The sequence below is a fragment of the Triticum dicoccoides genome, chromosome 4A (genome assembly GCF_002162155.2).
Source record: "Triticum dicoccoides isolate Atlit2015 ecotype Zavitan chromosome 4A, WEW_v2.0, whole genome shotgun sequence".
Classification (NCBI taxonomy): Eukaryota; Viridiplantae; Streptophyta; class Magnoliopsida; order Poales; family Poaceae; genus Triticum; species Triticum dicoccoides.
The window spans coordinates 620,519,765-620,536,222 of NC_041386.1; the positions used below are offsets into that span (position 1 = coordinate 620,519,765).

The 16,458-nt window shown below is 47.7% G+C and overlaps 1 non-coding gene and 1 pseudogene across 1 annotated transcript; both read left to right on the forward strand.

The window, feature by feature from the left end:
* Positions 1 to 395: 395 nt before the first annotated feature.
* Positions 396 to 14,307, forward strand: LOC119287425 (annotated as a pseudogene).
* Positions 14,308 to 15,962: 1,655 nt separating this feature from the next.
* Positions 15,963 to 16,036, forward strand: TRNAV-CAC. Its single transcript has one exon. It is a non-coding gene; the product is annotated as a tRNA-Val (tRNA).
* Positions 16,037 to 16,458: the final 422 nt, after the last annotated feature.

Below are 16,458 nucleotides of genomic sequence, written 5' to 3' on the forward strand. Positions count from 1 at the left end.
TTCAAAATCGATGAACATTTTCGAAAAAATCGATGAACCTTTTTTTAGAGATTTGTTTTTCAAATGGATGAACCTATTTCTTTAAGTCTGTAAACCATTTTCGATATTGCATTTTTATTTCGTAAGAAATGAAAAAAGTGGCAGTTTTTTCCTACCGGATTAACAGCAAAAAAAAGGGAACAGAAAAAAACCGGGCTGCCAGCGAGCGGCCGAACTCAGCAGTAGCGAGCGTTGTTTTTTTCCCGAGCGAGCAAGCGCGCTCGTGGGCCGGCCCATCCGAGCGCCTAAAGCGCAGAGCCAGTCAAGGCCCTGGAGGAACGTGCCCGGGCTGTGAGGCAACGGCAGCCGATATCCATCCAGCCCACGGCCGGGTCACAGGACAAGCGCAGCTTCTCCTCTCTCACATTTCCCCGACGACCCCCGATGACATCGCCGGCGCCGGCGGCGTCGGGCGGGCGGGAGGGCGACGGGATGCTGATCACGCCGCTCGGCGGCGGCAGCGAGGTGGGCCGCTCCTGCGTCCACCTGAGCTTCAAGGGGCGCACAGTCCTAGTAAGCATCCCCGAAACCCTAGCTTCCCCTTGTCCGCTCCTCTGCTCCCGCTTGTCCGGGGAATCTGACCCACTCCGTGCTCTCCAGTTCGACTGCGGCATCCACCCGGCATACCTCGGCATGGCGTCGCTGCCCTTCTTCGACGAGATCGACCCCGCCGCCGTCGACGTCCTCCTCATCACGCAGTAACCAACCAACAAATCTCGCCCTTTCTTGATCCCCGCCTGTCCTTCCTTCTTCCCGTTATGCTGCTATCGCCTAGCACCTAGACACGCTAAGTTTTTCTTATCATTGATTCTTCTGCATAGTCAACAAATTTATATGTCAAATGGACCATTGGTTAAATTTAACAACCCCATGTTATATGGCCATTTCTTTCCAAATACCATGATCCTGCTTATGAGGATTAAAAACTGATTATGATACAGGATTCTGCTTGTGAGGATTAAGAAACCATGTCAAATGGACCATTGGTTAAATTTAAGAACCCCATGTTATACAGCTAATACAGGATTCTGCTTGTGAGGATTAAGATATGTTAATTTATCACAGGAGGATGCACACTCCTAACATATAAGTACTTATCATGCAGGTCATAGACTTCCACCAGACGTTGCAAGTTAATGGCATACGCTTCTGGTGCTATACTGCAGGCCATGTACTTGGAGCTGCCATGTTCATGGTGGATATTGCTGGCGTTCGCATTCTTTACACTGGTGACTACTCCCGTGAAGAAGACAGGCACCTGAAAGCTGCTGAGATCCCCCAGTTCTTCCCTGATATTTGCATTATCGAGTCAACTTACGGTGTGCAGCGACACCAACCCCGCCATGTCAGAGAGAAGCGCTTCACTGATGCCATCCACAACACTGTTTCTCAAGGGGGCCGTGTTCTTATCCCGGCATTTGCTCTTGGTAGAGCACAGGAGCTGCTGCTTATCCTAGATGAGTATTGGTCCAACCACCCAGAGCTCCATAAGATTCCAATCTATTACGCCTCCCCTCTTGCGAAGAATTGTATGGCTGTCTACCAGACATACATAAACTCCATGAATGACAGGATCCGCAACCAGTTTGCACGGTCCAATCCCTTCCATTTCAAGCATATTGACCCTTTGAATAGCACTAGGAAACATGCCCGTGCATTGCAACGGGGATAAACAATAAATTTGTCAACATACATACCCTTGAAGATCATCCATAACGTCCCTGCAAAAAAGAACGTCCATAACGAAAGACACATAACTGTGGGGGCTATGAATAATCTTCACTGAAAATATTAAAGGATGCAGTTTGAATGCTTTTGACAACCGTGGCATCTAACTAAAATTTCAGAGTTGTAGAAGTAGGGACAGACCAACGACAAAAATATTTGAGAAACAAAAATAACATCAGGTAACGCCAAACCTTCCAAAAGTCTTCTTAATCTTACAATCGGAGGTGCAGGATGACAAAAAAAGATCTTATAGATGACCCATCGAACATGCAGTGACGGATGCGTAGCGCTGACGCCAATAAAAAAAATCTGATAGAGGTTGTAAAGATGAAAGGTTTGTAAATGACACAATGGAAGATAAGAATGCAGATACTTATGTTGTTGCCGTTCATCTGTATATTGACAATGGGTAATCGCAAGATGAAATGTCTGTAAAAAGGGTTCATCTGTATCTGAAGATGAAATGTTGGATATTGACAATGAGCAATCACAAGAAATCTAGGCATCTGGTGTCATGGAGTGTGATACTGATTATTCCTCTTGCAACGCAGAAATATAGAGAAGATGAATCAAAACATTTTAGAGATAAAAATTCTCACCATTCATCTTCGCACTCCCATATAAGTTTAAGGCATTCCAGGGGGAAACACCATCGGGGTGGTACTGACAAGAACGAATCAAAGAAATCAGTATAGGGGTGCTAGAGCTAGGAAATACAATTATTCTCTTGATGATCCCTTGTCTTCAGATAAAAAGAAAGTTTGTAAGGAGAGCTCTGCTGATAGGATGATTATAATTAGTCAGAAACTGGTTCAGATTGTGATGGCTTCAAGCATGACACTGAATTTAGGCTATGAAATGCTTCATTAGAAGAATCAGATCTACTTATCCATGAAGACCAGCAATTTTGCCGATGAAACTGGTAGAGATAAATTCCTATTAGATGCTGCACCTACACCAAAGTAGAAAGGCTAGGAAGATATTTGCTCTGTTGTGTCCGACTTTAATGGGCAATATGGACCTGAAGGAGTTGGCACTTTAGGGGGCACCGAACAGTCTGCCTACGATATTAACCACAGTGTTTACGTGAGCTGCCACATCGTTCAGTTGGCTGGTTGCAGAGGCTACTCATACAATGGATGCATATCTCCTCTCGATTTTGGAGTTTTGTTTGCAAAATATGAAGATCTTTGGAGAGCTTTAGTGCTGACCAAATGTAAATCTGATCTATAAAAATGTGTTTAGAAATCTTGTGCTCCAAAAAATTTGTTTAGAAAGCTGAAAATCAATTTACCAATCAAACAACTTTTACTATTTCAGTGGTTCAAAATGAATGGTGTTATAGATACACCATATGCTCAGGCACATCAAGCATATATGACCCTTTGGGGATTGTAGTTCTCGATCTAGTTCAATAAGATCATATATGTGGTGATAAGAAGTCCCCAAAAGAGATTGTTGGGCCTCTTTTTGAGAGATAACCAAACATCCATAAGGCAAATAGATAAAAAGTAACGGTTGAAAATAATGCAGAATAATATTCTGTAGTTTAATATACAAAGAAAAATACAAAGATCATTATGATAGACATGGGAATGGTTTACAGATTTCTCTATTGGTTCTCAGAAAGTCACTACCTAGCTCAGAAAGTCATTTTACTTCCGAGAGCAGTCATTTTACTTCTGAGAACATCATCGATTTAATCTTTATTTTCTCAAGTGAATAACAATTCCTTACTGTCACCAACTACACAATAGGAAATGTGAATAAAAGGCTGTAGTAAGATTTAAGCGAGAATAACTCCAGGGAAGTTCCACCCCGACTCTCAAATGGCCTGATGTTGTCGTTATTATTGGCGTACTTCACATAATGATCACGCATCAGGTAAAAAAGATCTGCCAGCACAGAGTTCAAAACTATGCTAGTCTTATACTTCTGATTTTTAGTTTGTATGTCACGTACTTCTGACTCGAAAAAAAGTCAGTATGTCACGTACTCTGTGCACACCTTGCTCCTTGGCCCCCTGTCAATTGTAAAAAGAGGCAATTTATCAAAATCTTACAGTCTTTTAGTACATTCTAAACCTCTAAGGTTCCTCAGTTTCACCTCTGAACGTGATATTAGTACGCTCAGTTTAAGTTTTATTTGCTTGCTTGTGTATATGTGCATGTATACTGAGAGAGAGGGAGAGATTATTCTGTTCTAGCAGTCGTATTTCTGTGACAAATCTACTCCCCTCCACTCCATTTTTGATTGCCTGAAATCAATTGCAAATTGGGAGCAGCAGAGCAAATGTGAAAAAGTTCAGATTGCCTGAAATCAATTGCAAATTGGGAGCAGCAGAGCAAATGTGAAAAAGTTCAGTGCATGTTTTTGAGATTCAGAGGACGTGTAAGATGGGAGATGGCTTCCCATGCTCTGTAACTATGATTAGATGGATCATGCAGAACAGAAAGGCAAAATTATCAAGTTCATTACCCTGTTTAGAACAGAAAAACTTAATTGGGATGTACCTTATGCTGATATATAAAAGTTCAGTACCCTGTTCCTCCTTTCCAAATCTACCAGACTGCTTAATTTACAAACAAAGAAACTTGTGCTGCTTGCCATAATTTGTTTACATGTAACATCAACAGTATATACATGTAGTTGCCTCCAAAGTTGACCATATGAGCTTTCAAATTTAAGAACAAAGTTGACCATATGAGCTTTCAAATGAAAGCTTTCATGAACAATATATACATGTAGTTGCGTCCAAAATTCCGCATCACTGAATTCAGAGGTTGCTAGCTGATGCCGCTGCACTGGGTAGCTGCTCCCTCGTGCGCGCACGCAGCCGTCAGCTCGAACGCGAGCTGCTCGGGCGCTCCCCCGGACGCGCGCAACCGGCGGCTCCCTCGGATCCAACAGCGGTCGCGAGGCGACACGAGCAGCCCAGGACGCACGCAGGCACCGGCGGATCGGAGAGGCGAGCAGCAGCACGCCCCAGCGGCAGCAGCATCATGCCCAGGACAGGGGTGCACGGCAGGCGCGGCGCGGCGCGGCTGCAGTTCAGGGGCGGTAGCATTTCTCGGCCGCATCCATGTGCGGCCGCCGTGGCGTCCTCCTACTCGCGCGGCTGGTCCATGGTCGTCGGCGCACGGCAGGGCAGGGGCGGCAGCAGTTCTAGGCCGCATCCGTGGCTGACGGTGCCCGGCAGGGCGGGGGCGGCAGGGCGGCGTGCTCCTACTCGGGTGGCCGATGCGGGCGAGGGAAGAGAGGAATCGGGAGAGGAGCTCACGGGCGGCGCAACTCGTCTCCTCGGTGGCCAAGGGGCTCGCCGGGTCAGTGCGAAGGCCGGCTGCAGGGAGAATTGGTAGGGGCGGCGAGGGGATCCGTTCCCGTGAGCGGAAGCCCGGGGAAGGCACCGGAGTTGGCCGGAATCGGGCGGTCAATGGAAGGTTGCCGTCGCCGTTGAAGCGAGGGGATCGAAGGTCGGGGAGGCCCGACGTCTAGGATCCAGGACCAACGCGGACGCAGCGGTGGTGCCCCCAATCTCAGGCGCACCACTGCAGGGCGGAGGGCCAGGCGGCGGGAGGAATGGCGGGGAGGGTGTGCGTGAGTCATGCGCCGCCGCGGCTGGAGTTGAGCGTCTGGATAAGATAGAGGAAAGGAGCTCAGGTTGAAATCTAATAAATCCAGGGGTTAATTTGTAAAACCGAATCATTTTTTAGATATCACTTAAAGAGAGACTGCGGGTACAATTTCCAGAAAACAGGAGGTTTTTTTTGTAAAATGCCTGGTTTATTATTAGGGAAAGATAGACAACTTCCATGATGTTGGTCCGTCAGTGGTGATGGCAAGTCCAGGTAGCCTCCAAAGTGGCCTCTCCACGCAGCTCTTTGCCGCCGCTTTCACCAACCTCTGTTCTGCCGCTGTCACCCAGGTCCAAGAGGAATGAAGTTCAGTCGGCCACGCTGCTGCCAAGGGAGCCAAGTGGGGCGCTGCTACAGCTCTGTGCGCCCACGACGATGCTACTGCCTGTGCCGTCCCCGTCCAGGCCCCCTGGGTTCGAGGCCTCGCCAATGCCGCCACTGCCGTCCAGCGGGCCGGTGCGCCGCACCCCTTCGCCCGTGCGGCGCCGTAGGGTCGATGCTTCTGGTGCTGTTGGCCTGCAGTGCCTTGCGCCGTTGTTTGAAGATAGGCAGGAGGCCATCCTGCCCACCCCGGCTCCAACACCGCCTCGGGCTCTTACGACGCGCCGCAAAACAATGGCCGGAGTCTCCATCTCCGGGGTCGGCGGCACCTTCTTGCTGCACAAGACAAAGACGGCAAGCCGCCCCAAGGCCACGCCCATGGCTAGCGCGGCAGAAATCCTGGTCTGTCGCTCTCTCGGCATCGTCAAGGATGGAGAGGACGTCACCACCGCAGCCTTGGACGCCTTCGCGGACCGCTTCAAGGAGCATTTGTCGGCGGAGGTGCTCACAACCATGAGAGGCCTGTTTAAGCTAGACGACGCCAATGCAGATGCTGTGGAGGAAGCACTCCTGGCGCATGGAGGAGGAGGCGCGCTGGACCTGGAGAGGGCCGACGAGGAGGCCGTGCTGCAGTAGGCAGCGTCCTGAGCCGCTACTCATAATCTGGGTTGTTAGTTGCTATGTTAGTACAACTATTTGCATGTTGCCGGATGGTTAGGTGCTGGGTCAAGTTTCAGCTTGGTAGCAAAGTGTGTGGGCGTGCTGTATATGCACCATGTATCAGGTTATCTATGCAACCATGGGTGTTGGTTGTCGCATATGTGTGCACACAAATTGTTGTTCTCGCTGCCAGTTCAGATGCTGCCATGTTTCTTCTTGCCTATGTTCAGTGGCTATGCTCCAGGGTCCTCGCTGTTAATTTATGTCATCACAACCAGTAAACTTTCTGAGCTGGAACGTCCGGGGCCTTAACTGTCCGAACCGGCGGTCGACAGTTAATGCTACTATCGCTTCCTCCTCCTGTCATGTAGTGTGCCTCCACGAAACGAAGCTTGACAATATCGATCAGTTCACGACTGCTTTCTTGGGGGGGGGGGCATAGGCTGCGTAGCTTCGCACAACGTCCAGCAAATGGCACCAGGGGTGGTATCCTTCTTCTTTGGGATGACCTTTTGGTGGAGATGTCCAGCATCACCATCACCACCTTCTGCCTCTCAGCCATGGTCCGTGTCAGAGACTCAGGCGCGAGCTTCAAGATAACCACCGTTTACGGCCCCACGACCACTCGCTCAAAGATGTGTTCTTTGCCGAGCTCGTTGGCCAAAAGCCACCCGCTGGTGTGGCTTGGATAGCCTCCGGGGATTTCAACCAAATTTACCGGGCAAGGGATAAAAACAAGATGAACGTGAACTGCAGCCGTATAAATCGGTTCCGTGCAACTCTCCACAGTTGTGAGCTCAAAGAAATCCACCTCCAAAATAGGAGATTCACATGGAGCAATGAGAGGTCCAACCCTACCCTTTGCAAGCTCGACTCCTTCTTTTGCAATGCGGAGTGGGACACAACATTCAACGACCACGTGTTACATGCGCTCTCCTCGTCCCTCTCCGACCACTGTCCGCTTCTGCTTGCTGAAGATAAGGGGCCAAGGAGGCCTAGGACCTTCAAATTTGAGAACTTTTGGGCTTCTATGACAGGCTTCTATGACGTGGTCCACAAGGCCTGGGCCGAGCCAGTTGAGCATACCGACCCATACATGATCCTTTTCCACAAGCTCAAGAAAACGGCGAAGCGTCTCACGGAATGGAGTAGAGGCCTCTTCTCTAAAGCCAAGATCCACCTCCATGCCGCCCTCTTGGTGATCCTCCGCCTTGACATTGCTCAGGAGGGAAGGTTGCTCTCCCCAGGGGAGTGCGACCTTCGATCTCGGCTTAAGAGAAGGGTCATAAGCTTGGCCGCGCTGGAGAAAGCACGTAAAAAGCAGTGTGCTAGAATCGCAAACATTAAGGAAGGGGATGCCAACACCAAATTCTTTCACCGTCGCGTTAACGCGAGAAGGAGGAAAAACTATATTAACCGGATTATGAAGGATCAAGGGTGGGTGACCGAACACAATGCCAAGGAGAAGATAATCCATGACCACTTCTCGCAAGTAATGAAAAGAGGAAGCGTAAGCACGAAGGACTTCAATTGGGAGGAGCTCAATCTGGAGTCGCATGACCTGCGTGAGCTTGACGCTCCCCTCTCTGAGGCGGAGGTCATCGAGGCGATTAATAGCATGCCGAGCGACAAGGCGCCTAGGCCAGATGGCTTCACCGGCCTCTTCTTCAAAAAGTGTTGGGGCATCATCAAGCACGACCTCATGAGGGTGATTCAACGCTTTGACTCCCTCCACACAACAAACCTACACTGGCTCAACTCTGCGAATATTGTGTTGCTTCCAAAGAAGGATGGGGCGGAGAGCATCGTCGACTTTAGGCCCATTAGCCTCATCCATGCAGTCGCCAAGATCATCGTGAAGGTACTCGCTATCCGGCTTGGCCCGCACATGTCCGCCCTCGTCTCCAACGCTCAAAGTGCGTTCATCAAAACACGGAGCATCCACGACAACTTCATGTATGTTAGAAGCCTTGCGCGACGCTTGCACAAGAGCAAGACTCCCTCTCTCCTATTCAAGCTGGACATCCGCAAGGCATTTGACTCTATCAAATGGGAGTACTTGCTTGACCTCCTACGGAGGCGAGGTTTCCCAAGCAAATTTCGAGAGTGGATTGCGGCTCTGCTATGCTCCTCATCTTCGAGGATCCTCTTGAATGGAGTAGCTGGTACCCTCATCAAGCATGGCCAGGGTCTACGGCAAGGGGACCCCGTCTCTCCCCTCCTTTTTGTGATAGCTATTGACCCATTGAAGCAAATCCTTGATGTGGCAACAAGGAAGGGCCTTCTTCACAAGGTCCGAGGGAGAGGGGTCATGGTGCGAACCTCTCTCTATGCGGATGATGCGGCTGTGTTTGTAGCGCCGATCAAAAGAGATGTGGACAACCTCGCGGCCATTCTGCGAGGTTTTGGTGAAGTCACCGGCCTTTGCACCAATTTCCATAAGAGCTCAATGGTCCCCATTCGGTGCGGCAACCTTGACTTGGGCCACATCACACAAGGGCTACCGGCTGTCAGGGCTTCCTTTCCGCTCCGCTACCTGGGACTCCCGCTATCTGTGTGGAAGCTGAAGCTCGCCGACCTATACTTTCTTGTCGATAAAGTGGCAAGTAGATTGACTACATATGACGGCCAAAACATCACCACCATTGGTCGCGCGGCCCTTATTAAGTCGGTCCTCGCTTCCCAAGTGATCTACTTCATCACGCCACTTGTCATTCAACCCACCATTTTGCAAAACATCGACAAGCTTGAGCGGGCCTTCCTATGGTCGGGGTCGGATACGATATCCGGGGCAAAGTGCAAGGTCAATTGGGATGTTGTCAGCCGACCGCTCGCCTATGGTGGACTCGGGGTCCTCAACACCAACAAGTTCGCGCGGGCTTTGCGTTTGCGGTGGCCTTGGTACGAGTGGAAGGAGCCCACAAAGTTGTGGGTTGGGAGTGGGAATCCATGCGATGAGGAGGACCTCAACTTTTTCTATGCCTGTACCACCATCACGGTTGGGAACGGTGCGAAGACTCCATTTTGGGACTCCCCTTGGCTCCTTGGTCGCAAGCCCAAAGACATTGCTCCGCTCATTTATGAGACTTCCTCCCGGAAGCACTGGAAGGTACGGGAGGCCCTCAAGGACAACGCGGATCCTCAAAATCAGACCGCCCGCATCTATTTCCATCGAGCATGTTGCGCAATTCTTCACCCTTTGGATGCTACTGCACGAGGTGCACCTGGATGAGCTCACCGAGGATGACATCCTATGGAAGCACACGGAATCTGGGCACTACTCCGCGGCCTCCGCTTACAGGGCACAATTTTTGGGCTTGGTCCTCTCCCCCATGGACCAAATGGTCTGGAAGGCTTGGGCCCCACCAAAAGTCAAGTTCTTTGCTTGGCTCGCGCTTCAGGATAGGATCTGGATTGCGGACAGATTGGAGAAGCGAGGATGGCCTAACTGTGGCCCCTGCCCCTTGTGCCGACGGGTGCAGGAATGTGGCCCTCATCTTTTCTTCAGATAACGTTTCACTCTCAGGCTTTGGAACATGGCTATTCAGAAATTTCGCATCCACGACATGGACACGTCCACATGGCACCTGTTTGACTCCGTTCATGCCTGGTGGGCGAGCACATGCACCACGGGCACCACCGACAGAAAAGCAAAGGCATCGATTACCATGCTAGTGTCATGGGTCATCTGGAATGAGCGCAACGCAAGAGTGTTCAGGCAAAAGAGCACACCTCCGCAAATCTTGCTCAGCATCATTGAAGACGAGGCAAACCTTTGGATCAAAGTTGGGGCAAAGAAACTAGGGTCTTTTTTATTGCGAGAATAATTGTCATGCCGTAACTTGGATGTGTGTTGTAACAAACTCTCTCTCCTCCTTATTTAATACTAGATGATACCCCGCGCGTTGCTGCGAGAATTGGTTGTAATATATTTAAGTGCTACTTGGTTGTGTGAAAATGAATATTTAACTATACAATATGAATTGGAAATAAAAATAGACATGCTTTATCGTATTCGGTTATTGTATTGTTTTACCATCTTTATTGAATAAAGATTGCATAAACATATGTATTTTTTCATGCATGATTGCTTGTTGAGGTGGTCCTTTTCTCGTGCATGATTGCATGTTGAGGTTACATATTTGCAGAAATATGAGCATTGAGGATCAACAATTTGAACCTGCCCATGCCCAACTCCCATCTAGGGTTTCCTTGCCTCTCGCCGGCGCCGCCGGTCCGCCTTATCTTCTATGGTCCTCGGATCATGGAGGCACGGTGGATCCCGGCCCTTGCCGGCGGGAGGGCTCCGTTTTTAGATGTTTTTCTGAGTTTTGTTAGAGTTTGTGCCATGCTCAAGAAGATGAGGCGGTGGCGGCTTCTTGTAGATGGAATAAGGTCCTCCCCGCCTAGCCCCCGTCCCGGTGATGTTTCAAGCATCGTCGGAAGGCGTGTGGAGGTTTGTCTCCGGCGGATCTCATGGGATCCGGTCGGCGTTTGTCTTCGGTGGATCCGACTGGATCCGGTCTTCGCTCGTCTATGTCTGTGTGTCTGCAGGTTGGATCCTTCCGGTCTATGCTTCTTTTCATCAGCGGCGGTTGCTGTTCTGATGCGCTGGTCCTATGGGGCGTTAGCACGACGACTTTCCGACTGTCTACTACAACAATGTTTGCCCGGCTCCGACAAAGAAGGGGCGATGATTACAACAATGTTTTTGGCATGAAATTTTTTTTTGTAATGCCAAAAACATTCCAACAAAAATTATATGTGTTCTTTGTCACATCCAAATGCTACATGCAAATTTGTAGGCAAAGCGATTAAACATTTTGGTCTGTGAAAAAAAACTAAATAAACACCAAATGTTACCCCAAAATGTCATCCTAAATTTGTTTTTTTCACCGGTGAAATACCGCTGCTCCGTTTCGCATCAAATTTTTTCAGGATGCTTGCGACCCTAACACGAACATCTACAAAAAAAAAACAAATTCTTTTGAAAACATTTGCTATTCACGCGGGAGAGCGCGCTCTGGGAGCGATAACGCCATTCTCCACCTATCACCGATAAGATATGTACAACAGAACTATAATTCGTAAAGTAGGTAGTGCATTAACAACTGTACAGTTACAATACCAAAATGCCACTCTACATATGATCAAAAATATAATTCATTGAGTGCTCTGTCCGATGCATGCTTAGTTCAATGGTATTTGTTGTACTTGACAAACATATTTGCATCATGTGATAAACTATTCAGGAATGGTCTGATATCCCCACCATCTCCTTGCTAACAACATATGAACATATTGACATCACAGGCACAATATGGTGATATCGCTAGCTAGTCTTTTAGCATCGAAGAACCATCAGCAGTAATATGATATACATACTTACCCATCTTAAGTATAGTTGGCATATATTCCAGTCGACGACCCTTCCACATGCAGCCTCATTCCTAGCAAGCGCATCTGATTCAAACCATGCTAGCTCGTCAGCTTGAACACCACACCAAAATTAGATGCAAGCAGGTAACCTTTACCTGGAACGTGAACCACTATAGACCAGTGATCTACTCTTCTCTTTTTGAAATCTAGAAAAATGATCACAGTGCTACTGAATTTACCATATGCTGAATAATTTCGCAGAAAAATGGATCATGCTCGGGAATTTTTCTTCAGGTGAGAGACTCTTTTACCTACCTCGTGATGCATATTAAACTCACATGCCTTTCTTGTTAATTGAGGACCAACATGGTAGATTTCTGTACCATGATGGGCTGGGAGTCATAGAACAACCCACCCCTACCATCACACCGTACCACACCGGTCCTCCTTCGTTACATAAATCATATACAGGCGCTGACGCAGGATACTGTGGCTACCAGCGATGGCCGATGGACGGTGGGCGCCGGCAAGGTGATAATCCCGCGACCACTGGCCCGCCGTTGGCTGCAGATCGCTCAAGTCTCTGGCCCGTGCTCTAGCTGCGCTCCGCTGACCTCCCTCGTAATGGTTGAGGTCGCCACTGTCACCGCCGAGGCCCACACGGATCTCTGCCCCCGCGGCTCGCAGAAGACGCTAATGGATAGCCGCGCCAGCGCGTCATGCTCACCCCGCCGGATCTCAAGCAGCCAACTGATTGTGCGCTGCTTGCGGGGGTGTCCATCAACTGCGCATGCGCTTCTACCTAGTGCTGCACGCCGCAATTGAAGGAGTTGGATGATCTAGAAGTTGAAACGAAAGTGCACGGTAGCAGATGGATTGAATAGTGGCGGATAACTTACCTCCAATATATAATGGTGGACATTTCAGATCTATGTGGGAGGGAGACGAAGCGTAACGATCTGTGCCCTGTTCTTATCTGCAGTTGTTACTATTCCTTTGGGTCCGGTTCCTGTATATGCACTCGCCTCTTTGTTAAAACTTAATAAAAACCATAATAAAAGGCCAAGGAGGGGACAGGAACGGGGATGCGGGGGCAGTAAACGCTGTGGCTATCGGTGGTTTACGGCTGTAAATAAAATGCACGAGAGGGTTTGTGGTTCAGTTTGTCTAATTCATATCTAGATGTTTTTTTAAGAATGTCACATCTAAGCTCTCACAAATATATAATGCAGCAACAAGAAACAAAAAAAAACTAGGACAAAAAAAATAGACCACAAACAGAGTGGAAATCAGCTTAGATGTGACATAGTTATGTCATATCTAGATGTGTCCTAGACAGACCCTTGTGGTTTGTCTTCTGTTGGTTGCGGAAGACTATAAACTGAACGCATGACGTGGCATGCATGTAGGTTCTGAGTTGATGACATGGCATGATTGATGAGGTGGATGGGCTGCATGTTGAGATAAATATGATAGTGGGGGTGAACTTCTTAAGTATATAAGATATGAGGCAAATCTTTTGCCTCTGTTTAAAAAAAAAAAAAACAAGTGGTGCACAGATAAGAACACATGTGTTATTCCAGGTTATGCTGTTGCTGGCTCCCTCGCAAAGGAGATCATCACTGAGCCGAGAAAAGTGCAGCTAGTAAATGGGCTCACTGCTCCTCTCAATATGCAGATCTTCTACATCTCCTTTTCAGCTCACGCGGATTTCCCACAGACGAGCGGCTTCCTGGGCGAGCTTCGCCCAGCCAACATTATTCTTGTACACGGGGAAGCAAATGAGATGGGGAGGCTCAGACAGAAGCTGATCACTCAGTTCGAGTGAACAGACACACAGATCGTGTCTCCCAAGAACTGCCAACCAGTGCAGCTGTATTTCAGCTCTGACAAGACGGCCAAGGCAATTGGCAGATTGGCAGAAAAGGTGCCAGAAGTGGGAGATTCGGTCAGTGGCTTGCTTGTGAAGAAGGGCTTCACGTACCAGATTATGGCTCCTGAGGACCTCCGGGTGCACACACAGCTATCTACCGCCAACATTACTCAGCGGCTCGCCGTCCCATATTCCGGTTCTTTTGAAGTCATCAAGTACAGACTGAGGCAAATATACGAGAGCGTGGAATCATCAACCGACGAAGCCAATGTTCCAACACTGATTGTTCATGAGAGGGTGACCATCCGCCTGGATTCAGAGAGCTACGTGACGCCACAGTGGTCCTCTGATCCCATAAGCGACATGGTGTCTGATTCCGTGGTGGCCATGATCTTGAACATAGGGCGTGAGGGACCAAAGGCCGTTCCGATGGAAGAGGAAACGGAGATGGTTGCGCAGAAGGTGGTGTTTGCTCTAATGGTGTCGGTCTTCGGTGACGTTAAAGTGGCGGAGGAAGGGGTGCTTGTTATAACTGTCGATGGAGATATCGCCTACTTGGATGGGAGGAGCGATGATGTTGAGTGCCCGAATGCTGCGCTGAAAGAGAGGATAAAGACCGCGTTCCGTCGCATCCAGGGTGCTGTGAGACCAATCCCGCTGTCGGCCTCCTGAGGTGAAGCCATGATGCAAGACGCCTTTAACATGGTGACTGTTTCCTAGGTGATTAAACAGAGCGGCAGGTCGTGTTAGAACATGAGTTGTATAGCATTGTAGGCAATTTCTAGTGGTTATCTGGACAATCCGCTCACTTGTAGTAACTTTGAGCTGAGCTTCTCCTTTTGTCTTTCCGTGTGTCTGCTCATCTCATCGGTTTCTGGTATTGGTGTTATCCCTCTGTAAAAGAATATAAGAGCATTAGTGATCTAAATGCTCTTATATTTCTTTACAGAAGGAGTACTTGAGAAAGAAGGTGAAGAGCATTCAGTGAAGCCAGATCTGTTCTCGATTACTTCATTTTCTCTGTGCAGACAAATAGTTTGAGAATTACTATACTTGATTCCTCGGTATATGGTTATTACAATTTTGGGTGGTCTTGGTCATGCTGCTGCTTTCAACGTCGTTCACTTTGTTTAGTGATGAAGTGAAACTTTATGTCAAGTTTGATTTTTATGGATACTTTTGCGGTCATCCTGGTTGTTGGCAAGGGAAAAACTAACAATTTTTTTCAAAGTTATCCACATTAACAGGGGAGGAAATTATCTTACTATTAATATTCATCACATGATGTGATTTAGTTTACTAAGTGGATGTGTTGTATCCACGTTAAATTCAGTAAATGGCGTCTCTCATTTCATCACCACATAGTCCCGTGTTCGTTTGGTCTTCCTCATATTCATGTTTGGTCTTCCTCATATTCATGGCGCTGCCTGCGGCAACGATCACTTCTGCTTAACGACCAAGTGAACTATAGATAAGCGATGTTCACGCAAAGTTGTCTAGATAAGATGAGGAGCATAGTATTGTGTTTTTATGTCAAGCAAAATCATTACTTATTGCTATGTATTTTGAGGATAAGCATCCTCTCTGCCATTACTTGAAAATTTACAATTGTACATACGGATGGCACACCAAAAAGATTCTTGTTATGCCATTTTAGAAAAACAATCAAGCTGAGGTGGTTTAGACGTAGTTTGTATGATTGAAGGTTGGCCTGTTATAGTTGACAGTCCTGTTTGCCTATTGTTCAGTTAAAGCCTACTATATTTTTCGTAGTGTGTTAACTTCTGAAATATTAACCCTGTTATACTTTTCTTCTTTATTTCGATCCAATATTCTTGAATTTCTTTGTGGCAGAGAAATTACCACCGTGGATAGGTCCTCTAAGAGTACCTACCGCACCTTCGCCTCCAATGTGATTTAAGGAGTCTGCTAGAGTTGCTCTAAGGAAGGTATGCGATCATCGAGCAGTTGTTGCAACCTAGAGTTAAAATTGGAACCACGAGCTCTTACGATCGAAATGCCGTGTAATCCTACTAGGAAACCTCTTCAAAGCGCACAACGCCTGTAGAAGGTGTATGCACAGTGATTGCCCCGATTTGCCGAGCAGAGTATGGGTAGGAGTGTCTTTCCTTCTTGAAAAATACTTTCACCTTCCCCCGCAAAAAAAGAAAAATACTTTCACCACAGGAAAGGTCACAGTGGAATTCTGTTCCGTAATTTCACAACACCATGTTTGCTGTCAGAAAAATCGTCGACGACGGCTGCTTTGTCTCTGCCAGACTACGAGAATCATTTAAATAACAAACCGTGAAAGCTCTGCCAAAGAAGTCTGGGTGGTGTAGTTGGTTATCACGTTAGTCTCACACACTAAAGGTCCCCAGTTCGAACCTGGGCTCAGACAACTATTTTTTTGTTGATATATTGCACTTACAAAAATAATTCTTACTTTTTTTTAAACTTCGCTTCGCATTTTTGAACAAAATCGTGGTAATACTAGTATCATCTGCCGCGTTTGTTCTGGCACATTTGTTAAAAGTACCGATGGAGATGCACATTGGACAAAAATAGTTGTAAAAGTGCAGCACCAGGATGATGCTTCAAGAATCAATTTCATTTTTTTTGGAAAAGGGGTTATTCCCCGGCCTCTGCATGCAGAAAGATGCATACGGCCCTCTTATTAACCAAATAAAATAGTGTCAACATGGTTTCAAAGGTCTCCAAAAAATAATAAAGCACAGACAGCTCACACAGAGCCAAAAAGAGGCTAGAAACACCAACTAGCCGAGAAAAGACGCCACAACCGGCTGGCTAAAAAATAGATAG